We start from the raw sequence: 11536 nt of genomic DNA, 5'->3' as shown, positions 1-11536 counted from the left end.
CCACACCACACTACAGAATGCGGGATCATTTGGAAGCAGGGTGATGTGACGACGGCTGACTGACTCCTCCCCCACCCTCCCTCTCTCTCTTGCACAAAATTACCAATCCCTCTCTCCCCCGCAGAAAATTGTCAATCCCTCAACCCACGAGATCATTCCCCTCTCGTCCATGTTTTTCCAGCTCTCTCATCAAACATGTTGTCTCTTCTCCTTCCACGTATTCAGAATCCAGATGCACACGCATCTCATGTATATTACATGTATCCATCTTTCTCACAGACCTAACTTCTTCCCCTCTCTCTCTCTCTCTATCTCTATCTCTCTCTCTGTCTCTTTAGGTTTGTCTCCTACTCTCTCGTCCACATACATACAATCTTTCGCGCACTATCTGCTCCATCTTCAAAAGCTCCCTCTGCATGTTTCATTCACACATTGGGATATGTCAAAATGTTGCTTCTATAATGGCTGATGTAGAGTTATGGTTGTTTTTGTTGCATCCTACAAAGTAATAACTATGAAATGCATTTAGATTCTCATTTGACTAGGATTATGTGAGTTTGAGCATGTTGTGAAGTACTATAGACCTTGTATACATCTTGGGATTCGACAATGATTGTAACTATTGAATTGTATAGACCATTACATTCAAAGTCAATAGCCTAATATATTTATTTCACAATTTCAACAAATGATTAGTTCACTACAAACTAAGAAAACAAATGTGTACTCCCTCAGTTTTTATTTAAGTCCGCGTATTAGCATTGGTCAAAGTCAAGTTTTGTAAACTCATAGAAAGCTTATAACAAAAAATATTAACATATACAATAACAAATAAATACCATTAGATTCATTATTGAATGTACTTTCACATCATTTGTTATGGTAAACATTTATATTTTTCTATAAACTTGGTCAAACTTTAGGAAGTTTGACTTCTGTCAAACCTAATATGCAGAGTTTACTACTAGTACTCGGTAGTTGCTTAGCCGAATCACTCAACACGCCACACGGGGAGTCTAGTGTCACAAAATTTTGAGGTCAGCGGGAAAATCTCCCGCGACCCTGATTCGATAAGTGGGAAGTTACCATCATAGCCTTCGGAATAGGCCTACGGATGACGCTTGGTAGGGGGATGTTTTCGTAACTTCAGGTTCACCCTACCCAGCCAACCCCACCCTGGCACCCAGAGTAGTACACCTGAATACTCCCCATTTTCTATCCCCACCGCAAAATAGACTTCTCCAAGGCACCACAGCCTTCGTGCTCCTCCCCTTTACATCAGTGCACTCATCCGCCGTAGCGCATCTGCCTCATCGACGACCTCGTACGCCGCACTGGAGCCGGTCCACCGTCGTCGTCGTACACGGAGCCTCTTCCCCAGCATCGTCTTCCACGGTCTCGGATCTGCTTCACGAAAGCTGACGCCAAGCGCAGAAGTACCACTGTCGTGGACAATGAACTGACTCCTATTGCCGACCATGACTCACAGAGGCCACCGTGACCATCGTTCTCCTCCTCGATTTTAATGTGTGTATTGAATCACTTAGCAGTACATGTGCAGTTCCAATTTTGTTCATACCTACCCTTCAAATTTCCTGGGTGCTATTGTTCCCGTAAAAGTAATTGGTTATAGCCTCCATTGTCCAACAGAATATCAGCTTGTAATTGTGCGTCACTCCTATACCGCGCTGTGCTTGGGTAGGTTTTTCATCTGCAACCAGTAGTGTGGCAAATGATGGAAAGGTTTTTAGAACTAGCAAGATGCATTTGTATGAGTAGTTTATCTTGTGGGAGAAAAGGATGAACGAGCGAAGGCCTTATTTGCAAATCTGGAGAGGGTATGGGTATATTTTTGCAAATCCAATGCCCTCCCACCGCCAACGAGGCTTTCCGCGTGTACGACGTGGCGGTGTGGCGCCTCCGGTGGCCTCATAGAACATTGAACTTCCCCAACGTGCCGACGCGGGAGCGGGCGCAGGAGCTCGCGCCTCTGCTGCGGCTTAGCATCGACGAGGATCGTCGCGACAACCGGAGGCGGGAGCACCATCTCAGCATCGCCGAGATGGACGAGGAAGCCATGGCGCTGTGGCGCCAACACTTCCCGCGGGACAACATCAACGAGCGTGAGTTCTACACGCATAGGAGGGTGGAGAGGGATAAGAGGAGGGCGGAGCGAGCCGCCTATCGCGAGGACAAGCGTAGGCGAAAAGCGGACGCTCAATTCAACATGAGGCTAGGTGCAGCGTCGCCCTGGGAATCCGACGACGATCGGTATCTTCATGACTCCAGTAAGACATCGGAGGAGGACATCACCGAGGAGGAGTTGGACGACGAGGAGTAGTTGAATTATCTTTTTTTATCTATCTATGCAGAGAACTATCCTCTACTCTCTAGTATCTACTTCTCGATCTCAGCACTGTAAACGCTTTTTAAAGCGCCGCGCGTTGCGATTCTGTTGGAGATGCTCTAACATGGCAGACGAGTGCTTTAATGTTGCCCACAAGATGCGCGAGTATTACTAGTAGTATATTTTTCTTGCCATGTTGAGATTTTAAAATCACGAGTGCGAACATGCAGAGGAGCAATGAAGACCAAACACGGGATATTCGGGACATCTTCAAGGAGCATGGCAAGTTAAAGAGGAGTTGCACCGAACCAGTAAAAAGAGCTTTGGTAAGTAACACCCTTTCAATTACTTTCGTGTAGCCTCGTGTTCTTCGATGTGTATATGTTGTAGTTTCTGTTTCTCTTAAGCATGGTGTTCTTCGATGTGTAATAAGAAGAGTCTTAATCGTCCTAATGCTTTCGTTTTAGCTTGATGTAGGAAGTGGGTGTTCTTACCTTGTAGTCTGTTTTTATTTATTTATTTCCTTTTGAATTCACTTCTCCGAGTTCTGTTTATCTGGCTTCTACTAAATGGATCTAGGTTGCTCTGAGTATTGATCTAAAAAAGAAGTAACTTCATGTCAGGATGCAGTTCCTGCGAGGAGGGAAGTATGGTCAACATCAAGATCATGTTTCCAAAATGAGGCTGGATTACACACAAGGTGCCAGTTCCCTAATGATGCTGGATTAGACACAAGGTGCAAATTCTGAGATGATGCTGGATTACAGACAAGCCAAGTGGAGTCGCCAGCTATTCGTGTCCTCGTGGCATTAGTAAAGGCTGAAAGAAAGCGTGCAGCAGCCCTTGAGAATGTGGCTGAGTTCCTGAAGAACCAAAAAGAGCAATCATATGCTCTCTTCACCCAATCCAAAGAAGATATGGAAGAAACCAAAAATAAGCTACAAGAGGCAGAGCAGACTAGGCGTCTCCTGCTATCTAAAACTGTTGTCAATACAAAATTTCCTTCATAATAGCTAGGTTCAAATGTTTATCTAGTCAGCATGCCTGTTGTGATGTCTGTGCATCTACTGATGGGCACAAAATGTTTTTTTCAGGTCATGTAATAACAGCAATTACTTTCCAAACAATAACAGACGAAGCATTGGACATGGTATAGTTCACGCGCAAGCCCGACATTCCAAGTGCAACTTCCACATCAAACTCATGTTCACAGATATCTCCACATTCATACATAATGTCCACAACCATGATTCACTTCAAAGCCAAAAAAATGTGAGGAGAGTTATAAATAAAGAAAATCCCCTACTAGTTCCTACTACCGTGCGAGCACAATAAGTCAAGACCATGTGTAAATTAATTATATTTTAGTCATTTTTTGTGTTCTAAAATGCCTGCCGGCTCGCGGAAGGACGTGTTGCCGGCACACGTGCGGATTCAATGAAGGCAGGCGGGGCAGTCTTAAGCTGGTTGCACACGGCGAGGAGGCGTGCTCAGCCGGGCCTGCAGCGAGTGCGGCCCTCTAGGCCGGCGCGCCGGTTCAACGCCTGCGCTATGAGAGGTCGCGTCCGTGTCAGAGCAATCACTCCCTCCAGTCCTTTTTTGTTTGGGTATAACAAAATCTCATTTTCCATTCACATTTTACAAGTAAAATTCGTGGAAAAACTTTGACCCAAAGTACGATGGGGACTAGTAAACCAGAATGAAGGTAGTAGTTTTTTAATCAAAGAAGAGTTTCCCCTTCCGATTTTCATTACTGAAAACCAGCATCTAAATCTAAACCATAGTATTTGCCCTAGAACTACCAGGTTCAACATCTCGCAACATAAACCCATACAACCTCCATCACAAAAAAAAACCATACAACCATACACCAAGGAGGTACGTAGTACTATGAATTCCATTTTCGCTCCATACCCTAAAAACTACTTACTACTTATAATGCGCCATTGAATATCGGAACTCTTAACCCCGATAAAAAACGACATTTTAAACGTGGCTACTCGATCTGTGGCAACTGGCGAGCCACCGCGCTCCAGGTCGTTCACCTGTGGTCCCGAACATCAACTCCTACGGATCAAATTATCACGCAAGCTGACTATTCCTACAAAGGTGCTCCACCACGTACCCGGTACCCGCGAATGCAGCAATCGTGCACCTAGGGTTTTAGGGTTTATTTGTTAACGTCACCTTTACGTAACACTCATGTGTGCGAGACAACGAGAGGCTGACTGCATGCGTGCGCCTCTTCTCTTCGTATATGTACTCCACCATTTGTCTGGTGTCCAAAAAATTATAATAACTACTAGCAATGTGCCAATGCATTGCCACACGATCAAAGTAGATTAATACATATTCACCGATTTGACAGAAAAAAAGTCTAGTTTTGAAATATGTATATCACTAAAAATATGTTATGTTTCACTCAAAATATATTCCTTTGGCGGTTTTGATGAGATAAGGGAGGAATGTTGTTGGTTTCAAGATTCGAGAAGTGGTATATGTCTAATTTCTACTCTTACTAGCAAGATGCCCGTGCATTGCACGGAACATCAAGATCTTGTGGGAGAAAAGGATGAACGAGGGAAGGCCTTATCTGCAAATGTGGCGAAGAGTGCGGGTAAATTGCCATATTTTCCTTCCTATCCGTCAGATATAAATCGAACGACCTACATTGAAGGATGGCAGGCCCACCATCATCACCAACTCTATTTTTTATCCCTACTCTTATAACAAGCATTGTCGGTGATCATCGTGTGCCTGCCATCCTGCAATATAGGTCGTTCGATCTATATCTGACGGATAGGAAGGAAACTATGGCAATTTTGCAAAAAGATACCCACACCCCTCTCCACATTTGCAAATAAGGCCTTCCCTCGTTCATACTTTTCCCCCACAAGATAAACTACTCATACAAATGCATCTTGATGTTCCATGCAATGCATGGGCATCTTGCTAGTTGTTGCAAAAAGCCCATGTGTGTGTGAGAGAGAAGGAGAGTGGAGGAGGACGGAGTGCATGTGTGACAAAGGCACGAGGAGTGTGTGTGCGATAGGCATCAGCTTAAAATGAGGCGATAGTGTGTGTGTGCACGATCGAGAGGGCGTGTCTCAAGAATGGAAGAAAAATCTACATAGATACAAGGAGCGGGAGAGATACATGTATGCGATGGTGGAAGCACGAGTGTGCGGGTGTATAAACCTATCTAGAGGCTAGCTAGTCGATAAATGTTTGTGAAAGAAATATGAGTCGGGGTGTGAAAGCGAGAGTTTTGTGAGAGAGAGAGAGAGAGAGAGAGAGAGAGAGAGAGAGACGGTAGTCGGGAAGGGGAGTGGAAGCAGGAGTTGTGTGTGTGTCTGTGAGAGAGAGAGAGGAGACGGTAGTCGGGGTTGTCTGATCGGTAAACAAATGAATAATGTCAGTCTAGGATGGAGACAAAAAGGAGACCACAACAAATGTTTTGTCTACAGGAGAGAGAGAGTAATTTTAGTGGTATGAGTCATATGTGGAGACATATAGGGTGTGTGAGAGAATCCCATAGAGAGAAAGACAAAGTGAAAGACGAGTGGAGACTGTGTGTGTGCCGATGAAAAAGAAATCTTAGGTACCGAGTGATACCAGAGAACATTAGAGACGTGAGACATATTGAAAACCGTGTAATGTATAATGATAGGGAGAGTGTGACACTTCTCAAGGGAGACGTCGAGAGACCATGTTTGCGAGGATAGGAGAAACATGAAGTGAGCGTGCGGGTGAGCTGGAGAAAAGAGAGTGATAGCTACCTGAAGGAGCATGCATGCGAGAGAGATGGGCGTGAAAGGAGTGAACAAAAAAGGGATTCAAATATTTGAATTCGAGATGATGATACATGTAATCCATACTCGAACCAAAATTGATCTATCAAACATGCATACTCATATGAATTCACGCACATCTATGTTATTTCATATGTAGATATTACTGATCCATACATTTTAGTAGAACATAATTTGGTTAAATTTTTCGAATTCAACCTTAAGATTTTGAGATCGTTGTATTTGTAAATCATATTATACATATAAAGGAGCAGAATTCTTTGTTGTGCTTTTGAAAGTATATATAAAAAATGATGTATATAGAATGTAATTCCAATTGAAAATGGATCCCGCCTGAAAAAAATAGAGTACAAACGGGATTCGAATTGAGTTGGCACGGTAAACATGCACTCTGCAAAATTTGAACAAAGCGGGGAAAGTCGCAGTAACCGCCCGAAACCAAAATCTGCGAGATGGAAATCACTACTGCCTATCCCTGCCACGCAAAGCCTATCTGTTGGATTTCTATAGGTTTCGATAGGGGTAGATTTGTAATTTCACCCAAACGTGACGTAACCGCCTCTCACCCGGATTCATACACGATGGGCGCCAAAACACAGTGTGTCCTCGACCGAAATCGACTCCCTCCCCGATTCATATTCATACACGGTGGGCGCCAAAAACAAACTCTCGTCGGCAAATATTCGGAGTATGCGAGATTACCGTCCTATCCCCAACCGACTAATGTTGTTGTGATGTAGTAGAAATTCGAAATGGGGGCTAAGTTTGTAAATTTCCTCGCTTTTGAGACAAGCGCGCCCTGAATACATGGTTCCCCCCTTCCTCTCTACCTCCCTTTTCCCCATTCGTACTCCGTGGGCGCCAAAACACCCTCTCCACCCCACCCTCCTCCGTCCGCCGCCGTCCGCCACCCCATCCACCGCCGTCCTCCTCCACCATGCCGGAGCTGATACCCCGACGCCGTCGTCCATTACAAGAGATCGACCTCTCTCATCCACGACTTCGGACCGGGATCCTTGCATCCCGTCCTCTCGCTTCATCCCCGCCGTCGTCCACCTTGCCGGCACCGCTCCTACGACCGTCTCGTCCATCGTGCCCCGCCGCCACCGTCTACCCTCCTAGATCTGCTTCACGCCGCCGACAGCCATCGCTACCGCAGCACCGTCAAATTCTCAGCAGATGCATACACGGCACCGCACCAGAGGCGGTACTCTTTCGTATCTGCTCAACTTATTTATCGCAGCAAGAAAATAGATCGCCACTGCTTTACATTGATTTCTTGTCTTGGTTGCGAAGTTGCCTTTGTCCGGTTTGCACCTTCAGATCCGCCATGGCACGCTCAACACTATACTCCCAATGCTGATGGTTTTCCCCTTATATATTCCACACTAGTTAAATCACAGTAGACTAAATTTCAAAATTGGGTCAGTTGATTTTCCAGAGCTCGCCGGAGTTCGCCGATGCGATCGAAGGGGCTCGGGTGGTTGTGGGGCCTCGCTGAACGAAGAAAACTCAACGCGGGTGGGGGTTGGGGGTGGGGGTGGGGGTGGGGGTGGCAGAGGAACACAGGCGGTGGGGGCCGGTGGTCCGGCCGGCGGCCCGTGCGGTGTTCTGTATGGGAAGAATCAGAGACGAGGAAGAAGAAGGGTTAGGAGACGTAGGATCTTCATCCAACCGCCTGAAATGGTCGAGAGACAGCTAGGAGTTGCATTCTTAATGCGCTCTGGTTCATCATGTGTGGGCACTGCGCAACCAACATTTTATTATCCAAAATCTGCTTGCTCTTCTTTACCATGTTCCTCTTCCATTCTTCTTTAATATGTACTCTCTCCGTTCCTAAATACAAGTCTTTGTGTAGATTCCACCATGGACTACATATGGAGCAAAATGAGTGAATCTACACTCTAAAATGTATCTGGATACATCTGTATGTGATCCATAGTGGAAATCTCTACCAAGACTTATATTTTGGAACTGAGGGAGTATGATAGTAGTACAGTATGTTCCTTGTACTGAAGATGAGCAGGGACATTTGCAGTGTAGAGGTCTATACGGTCGGTTGTGATGGACACTCTAAGCCTCTTCGATTCGTAGGATCTTGTAAACATAGGAATATGATTTGTAGTGGCCTGCCCACTTGAATCCTATAAGAATAGCAAGGAAATGCAGGGAGTTGTGTCGCCTTTGAGAGTTACACTGATATTAACAGTACCGCACCTTCACTTGAAGAGAGCTGGTATTCGAAGCCTTTCTAGCCGTACCGACAATACTAGCACATATATTCCAGCAAGTTCCACTTTGCTGATTTTACTCTGATGCTTAAGGTTTTCCCGTTATATCTACACTATGATCTGTGTAGCTGCTTTGTGTCGGACTAGCAGCAGTCCGCTCTTGAAGCTAAACACTGCAATGACTTACAAAATTGGCACCAAGGCATTGCGTGCCATTCTGGATGCAATGAAACTCATACGCTCCCCACCTGTTGATTCTTGTTCAGAATATGATCCTAATGACTATTCTAACCTCGAGGAGTCAAAGGCAGATGGCATGTCCTGTTCACCCATCAATGTGCCTGTTCTAATTTGGCAATTTTTTATTGATTGCGGGTATCTTGCATATGTTGTCTTGCATTTCTTCTACTTTGTTGCACCGCCATCTGCTTAGTTTACTCATCATATATGTCGAGATGCCATGCCCATCCATTATCAATACATATTCCATCTATCAGCATACCATGTTTTTCCACTCAAATGTTGTTCTTATGCATCAGACATCAAAAAGGAAGAGGGTGATTGCCGAACCTAAAGGAGCACCAGCATATTCCTTGAAAAACGTGGTGGTGCCGGAGAAATCAGACAGCACCCCACTTATATTAGTTGTACAACCAGTGACATAAAACGTAGGACCGACTCCAGCAGATGGTACCCATACTTCATTGGCCACACCACTAGCCCCACCACATAGGACCTGCACTCCATCAAAAGGTATTCCGATTTCATTTGCCATAGCACTAGTTGTACCACAGAAAAATCCCACTCCAGCAAAAAGTACAGCAAGTCCACCAGCCGAAGACCTATCCCAACTGTAGAGACGGCCAATTCCTGCAGATTGGAACCCCATTCCATTTATTCCTAGTTTAAAAGACAATGCTTTCAATGTTGTTAGGGACTACGTGCATATATTCCCATCATGGGAAGATTATTGTGAAGACAAACACCATTTTCACATCTTCCTGTCCAACTTACGTGTAAGTGCTATTATTCATGATTATTATTTTCCTGTTTTCTGCTGATTGAACACATCAATGATTAACGTTACATTGTTGTAGCTAGGCGAGGGTCAATCTGGATAGTCATGACGAGCAAAGCTTGCTTGTGCTTTTCAAGGAAGCATTGCAGCAGTATTGGTGTTACCTGAGGAAATCACACTTTGATGGCAAGTCTATAAACGAATTTCCGGTGAAGTCTCCTGTGCTAAATTTAGAAGACATTGAATGGAAAAACCTTGTTATGCACTGGTCACGTTCCCAGGATGAGGTACTGTCTATGAAATGTACTGTCTATGAAATCACATGACAATTTGAACTTCTACTTTTCCGCATGTGCCTTACGGATCCTTTTTGCAGGAAATCTGCTCGAACAAGAATTCCGGTTTGACAAGAACGACAGGATATCGCGAATATGCTTCCCGCTGCTTTGGTCTGTTTAGTACCTGTTGTCCTGTATCACTGTACTTGCATGCATACCTGGTTCATTATGTGACAGCAGTATGCATGATAGCTTGCTTATCAATTGTTCGCTCCAAATTATCTGATCTATATGAATGGTTACATTAGTGTAGAATATATCCAATGCCAATGTTTTTTAGCTCTGCATTGTTCTTGTAAGTACATGATGTCCTTTATCAGTGTACTTATAATGACAGGTAGTTGTTCATGTACCATCACTCGACAGCTTATTTTCCTTTGCCCTACATTTTCTATGCGTCATATCTATATTTACTCTTACCATAAGTTTGGTACTGAAGAAGTTTAGTTGTGCATTGCTCTTGGCTATACCTTTTGCCTGTATCGCTGCACTTACATTTATAGGTACTTGGTTATGTAGCATCACTCTTCATCTTATCTTAAATATTCTCCACTTTTTCGTATATTATCACATCTATATTTACTCTTAACAAAATGTAGAATAAACGCAATGCTTTTGAAGAAGATTCTATGGTAAACTTCTTGAATTGCCCCCCATCAGCATGGACAAGGCCTTTATAGAGCCTGTCTTCACCAATAATGTAAGTTTGTCCATCTCAAGCCTTCAAACTTTGTTGTATATATTTGGTTAGGCATGACTGCAACAACTGTTTATTTTTGGTGTTTGCATCAAATTGCTTGTTTAAAGTTTATTATGTAGTTCATAAACAAAAGTTTGTCCTTTCTCAATTTAAGATTTTGTTGTACAACCAAGTTCCTTCTTCATACCATGTAAATTAAATTATACAGAGCAAGTGATCTTGTTTTGCACTGCATGTATGCTTCCGTTCTTCATCCGTAATCCAGTGGTGTGGTGAACCTACCCACTACAGCACAATCTCATATTCTACAATGTCTTGACTATGAACAATGTCATATCATTCTACTATTATCTAAACCGTCTCTTTATTTGCCAATCTGAAATGGTAGAAATTGACAGCACACTAACCATTGATACTTATGAGTTCTTGATCTGTAATCCAGTGGTGTCGTGAAGTTGCCAACTCCTTCACAATGTCATTTCCTGTCATGTCTTGACCTGAACAATACCATATTGTGTTAATGCATTTTAAACTGTGTCACTTTATTCGTTAGTAAGAAATGTGATGAATTGTCAGCACTGAGACTTTTATGTGCAAAACCTGTCATCTGCCTGCTTGTTTATCTTTCAGAGTGAGGAAGATATAAGTGTTGAACAAGCGCAGTCTCATCATCTTGCTCAGCTGCTTGCGCTGCAGCTTCCCAGCAGGGCTAACCTTTCTTGAACTCTATTGAAGTGTTGTCGGTTTTGTATGTTATTTTGTCGGCGTGTTTATTTGCACCGGTGGCGATCTTTGATGCCCAGTGTATGTAATCTGCTGTCTGCTTGTGCTTTATTATCATAGTGGCGAACTTTGATGCCCAATGGATGTAATATGCCATAATTTCTTTATTGTATAGTCTAGGTTTTTTCTTATTCACGATGCTGCAGTTATTTTACTGTATATATATCCTGTCTTCGCAGTAAACAAGACAAACCATAAAATTACGGTACATAATCGGGCCGTCATGCAATCACGGTGTAGGTTAGGCCTGAAACGTGCCGAACAACTCACGGGCCGACAGCAGCCCGAAATGAACCCCGGCCCATGA

Source organism: Triticum dicoccoides, chromosome 6A, assembly GCF_002162155.2.
Source record: "Triticum dicoccoides isolate Atlit2015 ecotype Zavitan chromosome 6A, WEW_v2.0, whole genome shotgun sequence".
In the NCBI taxonomy this organism is placed as follows: Eukaryota; Viridiplantae; Streptophyta; class Magnoliopsida; order Poales; family Poaceae; genus Triticum; species Triticum dicoccoides.
Note: the sequence above shows the minus strand (reverse complement) of the source record.